The 20,227-nt window shown below is 39.1% G+C and overlaps 1 protein-coding gene across 4 annotated transcripts in view, besides 2 other annotated features; it reads right to left on the reverse strand.

Moving 5' to 3' along the window:
- CG30116 (uncharacterized protein) overlaps nucleotides 1–19,280 on the reverse strand; it is a 41,425-nt gene extending 22,145 nt beyond the window's left edge. For 2 of the 4 annotated variants that reach the window (NM_137493.3, NM_166291.2), the window contains exons 1-2: nucleotides 19,096–19,280; nucleotides 18,001–18,122 (exon numbers count right to left, since the gene is read on the reverse strand). The gene's annotated coding sequence lies outside the window, so the exon portion shown is untranslated. Of the gene's footprint in view, nucleotides 1–18,000; nucleotides 18,160–19,009 lie in introns of all 4 variants that reach the window. The other 2 variants (NM_137494.2, NM_166292.2) reach the window with 1 other exon arrangement.
- Nucleotides 8,507–8,542: a mobile genetic element.
- Nucleotides 9,130–16,542: a mobile genetic element.
- Nucleotides 19,281–20,227: the final 947 nt, after the last annotated feature.

Consider the following 20,227-nt stretch of genomic DNA (forward strand, 5'->3'; position numbering starts at 1 on the left):
GGGGGCGTGGAACTCAACGTTTATCGCTGGCTTGGGAGAGGAGGATATTAATGACTACAGGCAAACACAATTTATCCTTGTGCTGCCTGTGCTACTACTCCTCCACTGGGCTGTTGTATCTTGGACAACGTGGCCACTGTGGGTGTCAAATGGCCCCCATTACTGGATGTGCCAAATGTATGGGTGGGCCAACGTGGTTCCATTGAATGGGGAATGTGTCCAGAGCGTGCTGTCAATGCCATCGATATTCTGTTTAATATTAAGAAGCAAGAAAAACCTTTCAGCGCCTGCTATCTGCCATTTAGAGTGTGAAGAAAACTTGGTATTGCTGGCATTGCAATATGCATTCCTCTTGCATTCACCATTCACAATCGATAAAAATGTTCAGATAGAGTTACTGAATTGTTAATAAAACCGGTGAGCTGGCTTATTACTATTCAATTGAAATGCGTTCAAGGGGAGAATGTTGGGTATTACGGCTTTGCTCATAAATTATGCAAGTCATTCCTTTATTGTTTAAAGAAAAACACCATTTAATATTGTGCTTTTTGTTCGTATGTAAAAGGAATGTAAACTTTAATCCTATTAAGTCATTATCACATTTAAGAAAGAACCGCTGACGTGTTGTTATTTAGATTTATTAAAAAAAATTGTAGGTAAGGAAGTAAAAGCATGTTGCAAATGTAGGCAAAAACAAATTTTATAAATTCTTAAGAAATTTATGAAGATAGACGCTTTACATGTTTAAAACTTTTTAAGCCCTATTAACTAATTTCCAGTTGTATAAATATTTATATTTATAATACTGAGATATTTATTGAAAACATTTAAGCTCTAATCAAGTCAGTGAAAACAGATGCCAGTCACAATTCAATAAAGGCGTTATCGAGCCAATCTCGACTGGATATGACCATATTTGCTTGGCAACTTTATTAATGGATCCAGGCTTGGCGGTCAAATAGCCCCGACCTCTGACCCCTGGCCATTTGCACAATGGAATGAGTAGCTGGCCCAGCATCCGTAAACTAAAATAAAAATAAAATATTGGCACTGACGCGCTAGACATGAATAAGTAAATAAATGATAATAAGCAAGAGGCCGCAACAGGCAGGAGCAAAAGCGGAAGCAGCGGCAAAAGGAGTGGAAAAAACAGGAATGGGAAATCCTGAATGGGCTATGTTGGGCAAACAGTTGGGCAAAGTTAGCAAAATTCAGCAAACTCAGAAAAAGTAACCAAACACGGAATGGGCTCAACAGAAACGTATGTTTGAGGGAGGCATTAATAATAAATCCGATGCAGTGTGTGTGTTAGCTCGCTTAGCTGCTCATTTTTTGTATAAATATTTAAGAGGAGAGAAAATAACAACAGGCAAATATTCTGGGCATGCCAAAATTAGAACAGTCGCCATTCATTTGCAAATGCCAGCGAGCCGAATGTTTTCCCAGCCGTTATTACCTGCATTTGTATGCCAAGGAGAAGCTCAGCCGAAAAGTATGCCACAGAATTTGCTTCTCCTTTTCGCTTGTCTCGTGCAGCGGAAGTGGCGAGAAAGTGGGAGAAAGCAGTCAAGTATGCGTGCGTTTGTGTGTGTGTGTGTCTGTGGAAATAGAGTGTGTTTCATTTTTTTTGTAAACAGCTGCGACTGGCATACTGCACAGTGGAAACAGAGCGTTATTTCACCACGAGTTCATAGTGCGTATGAGTATTATTTGTACAAGTTCTATGTTTGAGAATTCTAAGACAATGTAACTTTCCCAAAATACTTGTTTTTATTAATAAATCAAGAAGTTGTAAACAATGTAACTTTCCCAAAATACTTGTTTTAATTAATAAATCAAGTAGTTGTAAGTCAGCTTTTTGTCCAGTTTTGAAGTGTTTTCTAATAAAACCAAACGCTCTTCTATTACAATCTTAGAATTAGGCTAGGACACAGTCCACACTGTGTGGACTTTGCACCACTGTGCAAAAGAATTTCTCATTGAAATAAAAGTTTATGCCGCCATCAGGCCAGACGTGGGCTTTTGCCCCCTCATCGATGCCTTTGATAAATACAAAATGAGCTGCCATTTGCCGAATGCTTCGGCATCTCAGCCTGGTCGCGGCACAATTGATTTGGTTCGCTTCTGGTTTTCCTGTTTTTTTTTTTTTTGTGCTTGGTCCAGCAAGAAAATTGACCAATTTTGGGTCTTAAATGTTGTCCCAGTTCCCAGTCGGCACCAAATTGCCAACGCTCGATTCTGGCCAGTTTCCTGTAATCAACTACGTGATCGAACGCATTTGGCAGTGAGCAAGCAATTTGCATGAATCGAGCTTTGATTTATGAAGGGAATACGAGTGCACATCCTGTAGTTGGATGGCCAGGACCTCACTATGCTCACTGTGGTCTCATCCCGGCACTCGATGAAGTCAATTGTGTGTGGCGGGGGGCTTCGATGGCCCTTGACTCGAAACCCTTTTCAAATCCGGGACTTGACGAGCCAGAACCAATTGTGCTCCATTCGCCCGAGGCCTTTAATTTTCAGCCATATTCTTTGACAATTTTGTGCTCTGCTTACCTGAAGGTCATCGCCACAGTGCCCACCATCGAAAATTCAAAGGCAGCTGCTGCCGGGCCCGCATTTTATTTATGCCGAGCAGGTAGCATAGCGACGGGGGAAAGGGGAGCGCGGAAAAGAAATGCAAAAACAATTCCAAGTGTGTCTTTCATTCGGAGCCCACTTGTCGTCTCTTTTGCGCCTTTGTCTTCGGCTGCCACCGCCCTCAGCCCTTTTACTTTCGCTGGTGGCAACAGGGCTGGCAGCCAGAGGACCAAACATATAGCTATCTATGGAAGAAATTTGTGACTTTAAGACGATAGGATATCTTACGATTGAATTCGAAATATTTACTTAAAGACAAAGTATTTTTCTACAATCATAGGAAGTGGGTTTTCATATGCAGTGGGTTTTCATAACCGAATTAAACAGAATTTAATATCGCCTGAACTTAAGACGTCATACCTTACCAGGTAATATTAGGTAATTGGTTTGGTGATACCTTTGTTAGGCAATCAAGAAATATAGCGGGAATACAGCCTCATGAAATATGCAATAGTTTCGGGGTTTCCACGAAAAAAGTAGCCAGATTTATCGAGAGACTGGCAGAGGCACCAGCACCGCCAGCATGACTGTCAAAAGTAAATAAGCTTGCACAGGCAGCTCACGCAATTCATGGCTGAATACATTGAGCGGGCGCAGGCAAATCTAGGGTAGCGAGTCGGCCTAAAACATGAAAAACTTATGGAAAGTGCGGCATAAATCAGAAGACATGTCGACGGCAGTGGCAGCCCCGCCCCTCTTGGGTCTCCGCCTCTTTGTCTGTCTGCGGGACTCGCGCTTAAACACACTCACTCACACTCATAACACCCACATTCACACACACACACACACACATACATAAGGCTGTGCGCATTTCCGGTCGCTTGGCAAATTCGATTTCATGGCATTGTCACGTAAAATGCTCCCCGAATTTCATGTCAATGAATTTCCTTTTTTATGTCTGTCTTTCTGTTCGGCTGGTGTATTGGCCTGCGTGTGTGCGTTAACTTATTGTAGTCTTAACATTTTGCACAAATGGCTCTCGTTCTCCCCTTTCGATTTCAGCAAACTTTGTCCTGCCCGAGTCAACAATTTTGATTCTATTTACACATTATTATTATGGCAAGAGTTTCGCCTGTGATCGGACGGGCAAGGAGATGAAAATCCTTGCCTGGCATTTCGTATTTAATTATTTAAGGATTTACTTTGAGGCCATTCAAGTCTTTATGTAAGGCCCAGGGAATTCACAATGCGACTGATGGGAAACTCGGAAGAGTGGCAGGTGTCAGGTGTCTCAAGTACTTTGAAGAGTATACTAGTACAATTTGATGTTGTTCCTTGAGTGAATGGTTAAACAAGCTTATACAGCCAAGCTAAATATTATTTTTTTTAGGAAGTTAAAGACATTTTGGTGCTTAAAAAATGAAGATAACTCGATCAAACTGATTTTAGTCTAAATGTGCAAGAAATGTTTGTAATACATGGTGTAATGCATTAGAAATAGCAAAGCAGTTTGCTTCAATGAAACATGAGTTATGCGCAGAATTCAATAGAAAATCGAACTAAATTTACATGATAGCAAAGAACTGGTATTTTTAGAGTATAATAATCTGTTTTCAAAGGAACAAAACTCTGTGGAATTCTAAAAGCCCTTTTAAACAAAACTCTTATTATAGAGAAATCAGTAATTTCTAAATGTAAAGCTGCACACAAAGCTTTTCTCTACAAAGTCAACCAGATAACTAATGCGGTTACTACGAATTCAAGGATAAAGTTCTTTAAATGGAACCAAAATATCTAGCATTTGTAGTGGGAAATTCCTCGTATTTTTGCGGTTGCCTTTATTTTCTGAAAATTTTCGGATGTAGTCTGCCACTGAAATACAACGCGTAATTTTACATTAAGCAAATATGATAAGCAGCTTTCAAGTTAATGATGCGGGCTACGTTTATGCCGTGATGTGTACGGCTCCAATGCCCCCATCCATTTCAATTCCCCAGCGAGCACTCACCCACTTATCTCCAGAAATCAGAAATCATTTTCATGGGAATGTGTGCGTGTGCTCCAATTAGGCCACATGCAGACAGAAAACCGGAAAAAGCGGGCCAGCCCGAATGGATAATTCAAAATTATTGATTTGCCACGTTTTCATTTCAAATTACTGGCACTGACAAATTCGAACACGAAATCGTGTTGGTAGGTACATCGATTGTGGCGTTTTGAGTTGAAAAACTTTACCCGCCACTCAATTATCCACTTTTGCGGTATAGTGAATATCGCGGTATTGAGACAACATTTTGCGCTTTTCATTAGCCAAATTAAGGCAACGAAACTTCGTTGGCGCCGGGAAAATTTTAATTTCCATTTAAACTCGTTGTTTATTTTGTTAGCTGAAGGGAGTTAGGTTGAAAAGGAAGCACACTCGACGCCATACTTGTCTTACTGCCCATAAAATGTACAAAAAAAAATGTTGTATGCCAAGAAAAAGTCAATTCTTGTGCCCTCAATTCTACACTCAAAGAAAGGGTAAGTTGGGTAAAAAGTTTCTGGACTTTTACAAAAAGCAAACTTTGTAATATTTGGTAAAAATATTTTCATGACTTATAAAGTTCTTATAACAACTTCTTATGATACTAAACTACCCAGACACAAACATGGAAATGCACCTTAAAAAATAAAAAACAAATATATTTTGATGAACAATCTGAATGTTAAATAGGTCATGCACTTTTAAAATGTAATTCCAAGAGTGATTGTGATGTTTTGTTGCCGACAGGTTACGTTGCCAGCAGATTTGCATGCATAGTGCAGGAGTTGTTGGCCTAAAAGACGAGAAAAAACACGCCCATTCTGCGGTCTAAGGCCGCTCAGCAGCAAATTGGTTTTTCCGGAGGCTTTTCCCAAGGCTTTCCCGGCTCGTTTGGCTTCGTTGCGTTTCATTTCGTTGGTCGGACCCTTTGGACGGCATTGTTGCAGCCATATAGAGTCGTGGTTCTGGATCCAGTTCACAGCTCCCCGCTGCTTGGGATATGGCTGGTGCACGCCAAGTGCCAACATTCATTAAACGGCCATAAACAAGTGGTGCAGATTGCGTTGGCCAACAGCAACCACCAGCGGCCAAAAGGCGACAGCGGTGCTGCAAATGGATGCCACGTCAAAAACGCATGCAACAGCTCTTGTTTATGAGTTGCATTTCCCATTTTCACACACTCAGTGCAGTCGAGCACGCAAAGTTTTAACACAAGTATATAAATAATATTTTTTTTGACAAGGAAAAGCTGTTGTACGGTCGTACGCCTTTGTAATTTAATAGTTGCTTAAGGAATACGCAAATGGATTCCAAAATTCTTTTGCTAAAGGTAGTAGCACAATATTGAGAGGGATGCAAGTATATGTAAACAAAATAATAATGAAATAATTATAGGAATATGTATGTGTATGATATAAAATCAGCTCACAATTTGTTGTTTAAAGAAATTGTAAACATAGCTCGTACAAATGTTTGACGGATTTCATTTGCATGTTTTGATTTGTTTTCCATAAGTTTTCCCATCATATGCCTTCCCCCAAGACGATTTCCACACATAACTTATGGAAAAGCTCTCTGACAATTGCTCTCTACTCGATTGACAGAAAATAGTTTCAGACAGCGTGACTAAGCCTGATTGGAACTGCCAAACTGTTTAAACCAGCTATTCTAGCCAAGTTTTCCTTGAAATGGAATCAATGGGGTATGCGGGACAGATGGGGAAATGACTAATGCCCCGATGACAACTTCTCATACTCATCTAGCTTTGTCGGCTTCCTCGTTTCACTACGTTCTAAGTTTACGGATGCATCGGAAATTGGGGCAAAGGAAGCCAGACGGAAATGGAAGTGACATACCTACATACATAACGGGTGTGACACTTTAAAGCCTTTTATAGAAAGCATTTCAACGAAATGCATTCGAAAATTATTCTTTATGTGTATATATCTCCCTAAATTTATGCATCCATTCTATGAAATAAGCTATTTGAAAGTCCCTTTATATTTATTTAGGCATAACACAAATACAAAACTGCAATGTGGTTTGGCTTTTAAATTTTTCTCTATATCTTCTCAAAGTTGTGAAATAGTTGGAATCATATTGTTGCACATGTATTATATTTCCTGACTTAAATTATTGACTTTTGTTTCATCATTATAACATTTACTGAATTAATGATTGCATATTAAGATCAGTTTATCTGCAGCGCCTTAGTTACTTGATAATTGAAAACTAGTCTGCAGAGCATCGGCAATTCTATGTAAAGTATTAGCTAGTTTGTTTATTTGATTTTTGTGTATCCATTTCCAGCTGTACCCAGCGGAGACCGGCGAAGCCGAGCGCATTTCATATTTAATTAAAATCGAGGCACCCACAGACACCCGTAAAACAAACAGACACACATGCAAACACACGGTCGCTCATCCACGAGCACTTGGCCATAATACAACGACCATTTAAAAAGGTGAGGCGTGGACGGGGGGCGGGGGCGTCAGCGACGTCGTCTGGAAAATGGTAATAACAAAACGTTGGGCAAATATTTAAAATCTTCCGAATGCCGCATTAATGAGCTTTTATTTTGACGGCGATAAGCACAGCACACAAACACACACGAAGTTGGAAACAAATTATGGCTAATTCACGATTGCTTTATGCTAAACAGATGGGGAGGCAAAAAAAAAAGTGGAATATGTATTCTGCAAGCGCAAAATCAAAACAGAGAAAAGGCGGCCCAGCCACGCCTACCGCATTCCGCCCACAGCTGCTGGCCAGGCGGGCGAGGCAATTAAAGCGCGTGACGAAAACATTTCGCTGCCACGCCCATGAAAATTTCAACCGACAGCTGAGGATCCTCCATTCTATGCAGAGAGAAAAATACTATTGTTCTTTGCCATTTTTTACAATAATTTATTCGACTTAAAGGCGCATGACTTCTATTTAAGCTTAAAATCCATATTTCAGCATAGTAACGAATGGGAAGAAATTCTTCACTTCATTCGTTTATTTGGAAATAAACTGGCTTAGTTTTAAAAAGCAGAAAACTCAAAGATGTGGCCACCACTGACCTAAATAATATTTAAAATGAGCTGCGTTTCCACTCAATTAAAACTTAAATTTCAATTGCAATTAGAAAATATTTTTAATTAATTTTTTCTGGCTGCTTTTGCAACGCTCGCTGTCGGCATTTGTTAATAATTCTATTTCAATCAACTAATTCGTTATTTTTTTCTATACCGGCAGCTGCTTTTCGCTGCCCTCCGCATATTTCTCTTTGTTTTCGTTGCCATAATTCATTTCCCGCTCTTCTGGAGGCCGCGAAAAGTGCGGAGAAAACCCTAGAAAAATGCGTTGAATGCGAAAAACATTTTGTAAAAGCCAGGATCAAGTGTGTGCATTTTCAGGGGAGAAGATATGTGTGTGTGTGTGTGTGTGGGTGCGTTGGTCGTGCTTATTAAGTGGTTCGAGTGCTGATTTATAGCACTTTACCCTCCAGCCATCATGACGGTTATCCTGTCAGCTTCAACTGAAGGACAGTACACTCGTCCTTTGTACTTTATTCCTGCGGACGGCGCACCCAGCACATTCGGTTAAAGTTTTAAGCGCTCACTTTGCATCTAAAGTGTGTTCGGCAGATAAATGTTCTACACGCGCGTTACTCATACGCCGGGTTGGCAAAGGTAAAGCGGCTGCAAAAACAAACCGCACTTTACCTAATTGAACCAGCCACAAAAAAATAACAAGGCCGCTGATTAATTTAGCTGGGAATGTCATTTAACGTTTCAACTTGACGATAAAGTTACCACTTTTGGCACAATTTAATTAGACAAAACGTGATCCGTTGTAAAGGAATCACCAGTGAGAGAATTTATTATACCCATTACTCTTAGAGTAAAAAGGGTATACTAGATTCGATGAAAAGTATGTAACAGGCAGAAGTCGTATAGATCTGGATCAATAAAAATATAAAAGATGGAAGATCCAGCATACGAATTCTAATGATCATTCGTAAAACCATACACATAAATAACTAATTTGCAATTTGGTACACGTGCCTTGGAACAGAGAATGTATTTTCCAGCTGAAATAATCTGACATAATCTGAAGTACATATTGTTCTAAAAATATTGCTCATAATTCTCACGATTCCATTCAAATTCGTTCTTGTCAGTTTATAACTCTATGTCTTTCTGTCTAGATCGTTTTCATTTTTGGCAAGTAGCGAAATTGACTTGAACTACATTTTCTCGATTTCTATTTTCCACCGAATGTTTACACTACCACTCAGAATATCTTTCGCGGCCCATTCGCACAACAAAGAACGAAACGGATGCAATAAAAAAGGTGGCAAGTCTGGAACAAATTAATATATTTACGGACATATGGATTGCTTGGGCAGACGTATTAAACTGGCTGTAAAATTGACTTACGGGCATTACTCAAGTCTGGCGATCGCTATCGGATTTTGCTCGACCCAAATAAGATTTTCCCGACCCGTGGTCAAGTGCAAAGGCAAAAGCAACGGTTGTAGTATGTGCATATATCGAGGGTACACTGTACCTATAAGTACACAGCAACACTTAGTTGCATTGCATAAATAAATGTCTCAAGTGAGCGTGATATAAGATCACCCATTTATGCTTTAAGCTAAGTCAGCATCCCCACGCTGGCCGCTGGCCATATATGCGCATAAGCTCTCTCTCTCTCTCTCTTATACATATATATATATACGCTGCTCTTCTGCCGCTGTCGACGGCGGCGCAGTCGCAGTATTTAGGTAAGATTAGACACTCTGTAGAGGTTAAGCGGGCAGAACCGTTTCTGCTACTCGAAGAGATAAGAAGAAATAAAAAGGTGGCCTGACGGCTGCACCCAACTGCAAGGAAAACACGTGTTCTCAATTGGTGGCATATATTGGTTTATTACATGGCGACCGTGAGGCAGGAGCCTGCGATCTGAGGACTACTGAGGAAATGCTGCTAATATTGCCGATTTGATTTGGGAATTCTAAACAGCGACAACAGGTGTGAGAGGCAGGCCGCCCCTTACACCAGTGCGGGAGACCTAGAGACGGGACACTGATGAAAAAAAAAGAAACAAAAATACTGAGTGAGTAGAGTGTGGTAATGGGCAAACGCGGATGTCAGGAAATCAAAAATAAAGGTATAGCACATATTAAGTGGCTATGATATACAAATAAAACACCGCCCCCATGGGCAACGGCACAGAAATTAACTGCCGAATTAGACTTTCTGAAAGAAAACCTCCAGCAAAGAAAGCCGAATACCACAACTCACTCAGCAAAAATAGAAATAATCAATGAAGAAATAACTGAAAATTCAACATCACCCAAGCCGAAAAGACCCGACGTCGGCATGAAAGACTGCCCTCGACCATTGTAAGCCGCAACAGCAATTAGCACGGCATCCTGCGAGGGTAGGATTAGGATAAAGGATAAAGGATTCCACCGGCGCGCCGCACATGACAACAGCGAATGTCTACCAAGCAGACGTTCGAACACCCTGCTCCTGTCGAGCAAAGGGATCTGCCAAGTATCAAAGAGGTAATAGAGGTAGATCCGTCCGCGGGACCAAAGCCCTTGACCATACAAGAGTACAAGGCACGGACTGCAGCGAGGGAGCAGCCACCTAAAAAGAAGAGGGGTGGCCGCCGGATTAAGTTGCTCAGCGCCCGGAGGCTCAACATCGAACTACTGAAGACGGCAACTAATGAGGAAGACCGGCAGCGCTACAAAGAGCGCCTTGCAGCCATCAATCAACAACTTCGTGGTGCGAAGTAAAGCGGCGGGCTGCGTTATACGCCATAGCCTCAACCGCCCAAATATTATATTAATGTTGTCGATGCGGTTTCCGCTGCAACAAAATTACTAACTTATCAGGGACCCATTTCATAACTAACACATTATACTCAGTCCTAAACTTAAAATAAGTAATAATATTGTAAAATTGCAAATTGCAACCGATGTAAACTGAGTATAATGAATTCATCTATCAAGTAAAAATATGTTTAACAACAGTTTAGACCTATTAAAATTTCGAGCTATATTTATATCTGATCGAGATAACAATAATTGACCAATTCTCAAAGTTAAAATTCTATTTGTACTTTTGATATACAAATAAAGACTAATTTTCCCCATATCAAAATGGGACATAAGTCGTGGATACAACCCCACAGTTAAATTCAATGTACTTACTATTTTTGATTTTAGTTATCCTATCAGCCTTTTAACCTGGCCTTAAAACTTTATCAGTTTCACAAAAGATCGTTGAAAAGACTTACATGAGTCGAGCCAATGATTTAGACAAAATCTAATAGAAACTACACCAAAAAGGTACAAGTGCGATTACATCGCTAAAAGGTACATACATGGAATGGCTAAACTTAACCATATCCATAAACAATATTAGAGATGCTTTTGATAAATCCTATAAATGTATTAATAAAACCGCGCTGATCAAAACTCAGACGCTTATTTTTCACATAAAGGTATTGATAACACAATACAACACATTACAAAACCTAATAGTAACAAACAAAAGCAAACTCACTGAAGAACATAAAGTCCAATGCTTCAAAGTTCTCAGTTCATTTGGTAAAAGACTACATAATACCAGCGTTAGACACAGTATTATAATAGAAGTCCCAACAGAACTAACCAAAATAGCAGAATTCGACGAAAGCCAGTTAAGAGACTTGGACGAGTCGCAGCCGTTAGAAGATTTAGATATCGAAAGCGATATCGAATCAATAGAAGAATTAAAATTTAATACCGTACAACCAAATACAAGAAACATGGCCAACGCATTAGAAGCTCAGAGAGCATACGTTAAACAGGTATCTGCCACAGTACCTGAATTCGATGGTAAGAAACTCCATTTAAACAGGTTTGTGACAGCACTTAAGTTGACGGATCTAACTAAAGGAGATCAAGAAACTTTAGCAGTAGAGGTCATAAAGACCAAAATTATTGGCCCATTAAACTATAAAGTAGAACATGCGACAACGATACAGGCAATAATTACCATATTGCAGGCAAACGTAAAAGGCGAATCGCCTGACGTTATAAAGGCCAAATTAATAAATGCCCAACAAAGAGGCAAGACCGCGTCTCAGTATGTTACAGAAATAGACAGTATGCGTAAGCAGCTCGAGGCAGCTTACATAGACGGCGGATTAGACGCCGATAATGCTGACAAATTCGCGACTAAAGAGTCGATATCAGCAATGACCAAAAACTGTGCCAACGAGGCACTTAAAATGATCTTAACTGCAGGTACATTTAGTACATTCAACGACGCAATGGAAAAATACCTACATTGCAGTACAGAAATAACCGGCAATTCAAATACAGTCTTATTCTATAATGGGAATAATAGACGTGGTAATTATAATGCCTACTATCGTGGTAGAGGCAGAAATAATTATAACCATAATTATAACCAGAATTATAACCAAGGTTATAATAATAACAACAGAGGTCGCGGAGGCTACCGCGGCCACGGTAATAACAGAGACGGAGGTAACCGAAGGGGTAACCAAAGTCAGAATAATAATAACAACCGAAATGTGCGTAACGTACAATCGGAAAACAGCCAGACCCCCTTAAGCGATCAACAGTAAAAGTGTTTAAAGTAAACCTAAATCTGAGTATTTTCATTAAGACAAAAAACCATGAAACAAACACAGTTCTTACATTACTAATAGACACAGGTGCAGAAATTTCATTGCTAAAAGCCAAAGCAAAGGAATATAATAATATAAATTTCAGTAATATATCAAATATTACAGGTATTGGGCAAGGAACCATACAGTCTATAGGTACAGTAGATCTTGACATACGCATTCAGGATGTTCTAGTGCCACATGAATTTCATGTAGTACCTGAGAATTTTCCGATACCATGCGATGGCATAATCGGAATAGATTTTATCAAGAAATACAATTGCGTATTAGAGTTTCAAAATAACAAAGACTGGTTCACAATAAGACCCAATAACTTCAGTAGACAGATTAGTGTACCAATTACACATAACTTAGACTCCAACACACTCTTATTGCCAGCTAGATGCGAAGTAATCAGACAAGTCAAATTACTCACTAACGAAAAAACGGTGGTAGTACCAAATCAGGAGCTGCAACCAGGTATAATAGTAGCAAGCACCATTGCCGATAGCAAAAACGCATTGATTCGCATTATAAATACAAATAATAAAGACGCCATAATAGATAGCGCGAAGATCAAATGCGAATCAATGAAAGACTATGACATTTTTACAACACCAGTAGAAAAGGAAAATAGAACTGAAGAAATTTTAAAACAATTAAGATTCCCTAAACAATTCAATAATGAACTAACTAAGTTATGCACCGAGTTTAGCGATATTTTTGGTCTAGAAACAGAACCAATATCGGCTAACAATTTCTACAAACAAAAACTCAGATTAGGGGAAAAAACACCGGTCTATATAAAAAACTATCGCATGGCAGATAGCCAAAAACCAGAAATCGCCAGACAGGTAAAAAAATTAATAGATGATGGAATAGTTGAACCATCAATGTCTGAATATAATAGTCCATTACTTTTGGTTCCAAAGAAACCACTTCCGAATTCCACGGAAAAAAGATGGCGATTAGCAGTTGACTATCGTCAAATAAATAAGAAACTATTATCAGACAAATTTCCACTTCCAAGAATAGAAGATATTCTTGATCAATTAGGAAGAGCAAAGTATTTTTCATGTCTCGACCTAATGTCTGGATTCCACCAGATAGAACTAGAAAAAAGGTATAGAGATATAACGTCATTTTCAACAGCCAATGGCTCATATCGCTTCACGCGATTACCATACGGACTGAAAGTAGCACCAAACTCCTTCCAACGTATGATGACACTTGCATTTTCTGGTCTTGAACCATCGCAAGCATTTCTATATATGGATGACTTAGTAGTAATAGGTTGTTCAGAAAAACATATGCTCAAAAATTTGACTAACGTATTCGAGCTATGTAGACGACATAATTTGAAACTACATCCAGGGAAATGTTCTTTCTTTATGAAAGAAGTAACATATTTGGGTCACAAATGTACCGATAAAGGTATACTCCCAGATGACACCAAATATGAAGTTATAGAAAAATATCCTATACCAACAGATGCCGACAGTGCTAGGCGTTTCGTAGCCTTCTGTAATTATTACAGACGTTTCATTAAAAATTTTTCTGATCATTCACGCCACTTAACGAGGCTTTGTAAAAAGAATGTTCAATTCGAATGGACAGCAGAATGCAATGATGCATTCGAATACCTTAAAACAGAATTAATGAAACCAACATTACTACAGTACCCAGATTTCGGTAAAGAATTTTGCATAACAACCGATGCTAGTAAACAGGCATGCGGAGCGGTACTTACACAAGATCACAATGGTCAACAACTTCCAGTGGCATACGCTTCAAGAATGTTCACTCAAGGTGAAAGTAATAAGTCCACTACAGAACAAGAATTAACGGCCATTCATTGGGCCATAAATCATTTTCGACCATACATATATGGCAAGCATTTCATGGTAAAAAGCGATCATAGACCATTGTCATACCTATTCTCTATGAAAAATCCAAGTTCAAAACTCACTCGTATGAGGCTGGATTTAGAAGAGTATGACTTTACTGTAGAATATCTTAAGGGGAAAGATAACCATATTGCGGACGCCTTGTCTCGCATAACAATAAAAGATCTGAAAACAATCAACAGAGAAATATTAAAAGTTACCACCAGATCAAAAGCTAAACAGGAAAATTCCTGTAAGGACGAAGCAATAGTCAAAATACAAGAGGAAAAAGAGCAAACAATAGAAAAGCCCAAAGTCTATGAAGTTGTCAATAATAATGACACAAAGAAATATGTTTTAATCAAAATAGATAAACACAAGTGTTTATTAAAACGAGGAAAAACAATTGTTTCACGCTTTGATGTTGATGACTTGTATTCTAATGAAACATTTGATCTAAATCAATTCTTTCAAAGGCTTATTTCAAAAGCCGGAATGCATAAAATAACAAAAATGCGAATATCACCAAGCGAACAGATGTTCCAATTTGTATCACTAAATGAATTTAAAATAAAGGGCAACCGAGTACTCGAAAAAGTAGAACTAGCTATTCTACAAAAGGTGATAATTATAGACAAAAATGACGAAGCTCAGATTAAAGAAATTTTGACAAAATTCCATGATGATCCTATAGAAGGAGGCCACACTGGTATTTCGCGAACCCAGTCAAAAATCAAAAGATTTTATTATTGGCCCCAGATGACCAAGACAATCTCAAAGTATGTAAAGACTTGTTTGAAATGTCAACAAGCCAAAATTACAACACATACGAAAACTCCATTAACATTGATGCCAACGCCAGCAACAGCATTTGATACTGTTTTAATTGATACCATTGGTCCACTACCGAAATCGGAAGACGGAAATGAGTATGCAGTTACAATCATATGCGATCTAACCAAGTTTTTAGTAACTATTCCAACACCAAATAAAAGTGCTAAAACAGTTGCAAAGGCTATATTTGAATTATTTGTACTGAAGTACGGTCCAATGAAGACGTTCATTACAGATCAAGGTACGGAATACAAAAATTCACTTATGAATGAATTATGCAAATATATGCATATAGAAAATCTAACATCTAGCGCTCACCATCATCAAACTTTAGGAACAATAGAAAGAAGCCACCGAACTTTTAATGAATATATACGTTCATACATATCGGTTAACAAAAGTGATTGGGACATTTGGTTACCATATTTCACTTATTGCTTCAATACAACACCCTCAATAGTCCATGACTATTGCCCATACGAACTAGTATTTGGCAGACTACCCAGACAATTCAAAGATTTCAGTAAGATAAACAAAATAGACCCAATATACAACTTAGACGACTACTCTAAAGAGCTTAAATGCAGACTAGAATTGTCGTACAACAGAGCAAGAAGAATGTTAGAAAAAGCAAAAGCGGATAGAAAATTAAGATATGATAGGAATACAAATAATTTCGAATTAAAAATAGGAGATAAAGTATTACTTAGAAAAGAAACAGGTCATAAGTTAGATAAAAGATATGAAGGTCCTTATGACGTAGTAGATATAGGAATAAATGACAATATAACCATTAAAACAGGAAGTAAGAAACAACAAATAGTACATAAAGATAGGCTAAAAAAGCACAAATAGAATGAAAAAAAAAAGGGCAATCAATGCCAAACCTTTCATAATAAAACTTAAATAACGGCCTGATCAGCCAAAACAATATAACAAAGACATAGATATAATCGAATTTTTATTAATTCAAAATACATACATATTTTTTCTTTATTCATTTAAAAATTCTATATCATAAATAATGTTAATTCATTAAAAATAATATTTAAGTAATTTTTATTTTATAATGGTAATATAGTTGATAGAAAATAACTTCATTTCTTTACGTTATTTTAAAAAAGAGGGGAGGTGTAGTATGTGCATATATCGAGGGTACACTGTACCTATAAGTACACAGCAACACTTAGTTGCATTGCATAAATAAATGTCTCAAGTGAGCGTGATATAAGATCACCCATTTATGCTTTAAGCTAAGTCAGCATCCCCACGCTGGCCGCTGGCCATATATGCGCATAAGCTCTCTCTCTCTCTCTCTTATACATATATATATATACGCTGCTCTTCTGCCGCTGTCGACGGCGGCGCAGTCGCAGTATTTAGGTAAGATTAGACACTCTGTAGAGGTTAAGCGGGCAGAACCGTTTCTGCTACTCGAAGAGATAAGAAGAAATAAAAAGGTGGCCTGACGGCTGCACCCAACTGCAAGGAAAACACGTGTTCTCAATTGGTGGCATATATTGGTTTATTACACGGTACTCGCCCATAAACTTTTTATAGTTTCAATAAATATAAAATTTGAGAGCCATTAAAATCGGTCCGAAACATGCAAAGGCATTCTGCATTTGTTTGTTGCCGTTCTTTTGCAATCCACTGTTTTTGTTCGCTTTCGAGTTTTATGTATGTGTTTCGAATAATGTGAGCGTGCAGGATTTTGGGATATGTGTACATACGATTTTCTGCAGCGAATATAAACAAAGTTTTAATGTTTATATAGAGCTCAGAGAGACAGCGTCAGCGAAAAGCGAATTACGCATACGCCATGAATAAAATATATCATTTCGGGTATGGTGTTAATTCACTTTCTTAAGCTTGGATAATTTAAACGACGAACTGAGCTCCTTGCTAAATCGATTATTAAAGTGTTATAATGATTATGCGTTTTTGGTAGAAAACTCTTTTGGGCAACCAAAAGTTTGACTTTTTGCTGCAGCATTTGGCGCATATTTATTTAGCTCGATTGCATCTAGTTAAGAACTAACACAAAAATGAAAGAGACTTTTTTTAACGGTTGTCAAAAGTCAAAGTACTTTAATGGTCTCTTAAACTTGCTCTTAATTAAATGCTCGCTTTTATAAATTCATACTACAAAGTTATGTCTGTTGCTTAATTTATATTAGGTACGCTATTCTGCCCAGTTTTACTCCTAAATGAAATGGCGATTAATTACTTGCCAATTTACCCTCATCAACTTTCTGCCCAGACCTTTAATTAGAATTAAACGAATGTTCTGCAGGATGCCAAAAGACCTATCTTAAATAGAAATATCATTTAATAAGCACATATGGCGTTCGGGTAATCCACGATGGTTTCGCTGAATTATCAGGCATTAAACTCTTTATGAAAATGCTAAATAATGAACTTGGCGAATCGTTAAGAGTTGTACATGCCCATACACATGAATGCTTATGTACGCCCGAGTTTGGGTAATTTTTTTAATAAGTATTCAACGCTTCTTGGGGCACAATTTTCCAAGAATTTACCTGTGTGTGTGTGCGTGCGTCGTAAACATTTTTATTGGCCATTTTCGACATGAGAGGCAATGAAAGGATATGCCAAGCCAGGTCGGAAAATGCTTTATGATGGCCGAATGACAGAAGCAGAGACGGAGGAGCAGAAGAAGAAGAAGAAAAAAAAACAAAATAAAAACAAAAAGGAAACATTTTCATTTCCATTTTCGTTTGTTGTTTGTCATGGCCCATTCAATTATCTTAATATTACGCATACGCCGCATGGACTGCCAGACCAAACAATTTGGGTGGCGGGTGGTCGATGTGGTGAAGGCTGGATTGGTAGCCCGAAAAGAGAAGAAACTAATTACCGTCGGCCAAATAAACAAGACTCTCGAGAATTTCGGCCTGAGTGCGTTTATCGATATCGAATTGCGGCTTAAATGTGAGTGAAATTGCGGCCGACTCGCGGTTCTCTTACCTTCTGCCGAATTTCACGCAAGGTCCGTCAAAATCCGTTAGTCCATCATTGTTTCTCCCAACTGATTTATTCACAAATTATTTTCACTTTTTCATTTGCACTTTGCTTTCTCGCTTGACGTGCTATAAATTCGATAAACAGAAACGGAATTGTTGTGGACTAGAAAGAACACTTGGCGTTTGACTTTGGTCCTGGCATTTTAGTTGGGCATCTCTCATTTACATTTTATGCATATTTTAATTGTTTTCAGATACGGAAAGACGTGCAAAACGCTAAAGCGCCCTCGGAATCCGCACAGGCGGAAGCCAATAGTGAACAATGAACAGGTCCTGCGGCTTGGGATCCAGCTGTGGTCATTGCACTTGGCACAATTCCTTTTCGTTATATTTTTTTTTTTTGCCTCGTTTTGTCTTCATTTAATTGAAAATTAGAACGAAGTTTGTGCTGTCCCAGACAGGATTTGCATTGCCCCAGCCTGTGCCCAGTCGCTTTGTTTGTTAAACTTCAATTAGGCAAGTTTTTCCAATTAAAATTTGCGCGCTGCAATTTTAAGGGTTCTTTGCTGGCCGGTCTAACTTTCCGAGTGGTTGATTTAATTGGTTTTTATTTTCTGTAACCCCTTTTATCGGGCTGCATTGTTCCCATATCAATCTAAGTCAAGCTAAGGGAACCCGGACGAAGACATTGATAAATGCAAAGGGGTGCCGAACCGAGAAATGGGTCGGAAATCGTATTGCCCATTTAGACCATATATTTAATTGGGGAAATGCTGCATCTTTAATGGCCAAAAAGGGATACACGAAAACGAAGATCTTTTAATCACAAAACCATAATAATCGTTTTCTAAATATGTATCATTAGATACAACTCCATTTAAAGATAGTAAGCGAACATAGTTACGCAGGTCGGGAAATGCAATGCCGTTTAGGCAACGTCTATAATCAAAGGAATGTCGCACCTGCTGAACTGGGGTAAACTGGAATCGCTGGATATAAATATAAACAACTACCCCATGCCGTTCTAATACCAGGGCCCAAACTCCGGTGTCGGTATGCGTGTGTGTATCTGTGTGTGCTGGGTATTTCACTTATTTACACTTCACTTCGGCTGCTGATTTTGATTCTGCCGCCGCTGCTCACTTGTTCGCGCGCCCGTTTTCAAAGTTTTCCCCAGCTTTTCCTTATTTATTCATTTTTTTTTCTTAATATTTGTTTGGGTGCCGCCAGATTCGCTTTTCCGCTGCGAGCACCAAACGCTTTCAACTTCGACGAGGAACTGAGCGGCGGAGCAGCTCGGAAAAGCCGAAAGCTTTCGGCCCAGAAACACTATGGAAATGGCACACAGAGAGTGAGCGAGGCAAAGAGCACAAGCTCATGGAGGAGCTGTTGCTGCTTTGTTTTCCTCGAAATCAGGCCGAAATCGTGGGGGGAGTGGGCCGAAACACTTGTGGCTCAAAGAAGGCTTCCATGTTGCCGGCTGTTTGGCAACACGTCTGAATGTTGCCCCAGCCATTAATCGTGTTGCCACGTCGCGAGAGATGAGTGCACTTTTGCATACACTCGTACGCCTCGAAATGCCGGCACTTTTCGAGGCAATTTATATCGACCGATATAAAGTTTAAACACTTTTTGGCCTTAGGCCATCTGCTTCTGGCCAAAAACTGGCGGCCAGATAAGATAAACAATAAAACACCCACGAGGCATGTTGCTACCCCGTGTTGACATTGCCACACTGCTCGATGGGATTTTTGTTTAGTGCGGTTCGCATTCGGATTCAGATCCACATTCGGATGCTAGTGCCCAATCTGCTCGACGACTGTTCGCTTTTTCGGATTCTCGATTCCCAGGCTGAAACCGGAGGAGCCGTTGAATGCGGTGAGCTTTTGGAGCCTGCGGCTCTGGTTCCACTTCCACTCCGTTTCACGATGTGCCCAAGAACCCACTGCCCACCACCCCCCGACAGTGTCTTGAGCCTCTTTGGCGCCCGACGAGGTGACAATTCCATTTAAGAATTGCGGGCATAGCTTTGTTATTGCCCATGACCATTCTAGCCAACCATTCCGGCTAACAATGGAATAGTTATCTCTTCGTTACTGCCTTAGACTGTTTAGTGTTGTGGAATTAGTTTATACTTATCTGATACTATTTCATATGGAACGAATCTTGTTTACAGAATGGATTGATATCAACTTAAAATAGATGACATTACGTTTATTATGTTTTTAATA

The sequence above is a fragment of the Drosophila melanogaster genome, chromosome 2R (assembly GCF_000001215.4).
Source record: "Drosophila melanogaster chromosome 2R".
NCBI classification, from domain to species: domain Eukaryota; kingdom Metazoa; phylum Arthropoda; class Insecta; order Diptera; family Drosophilidae; genus Drosophila; species Drosophila melanogaster.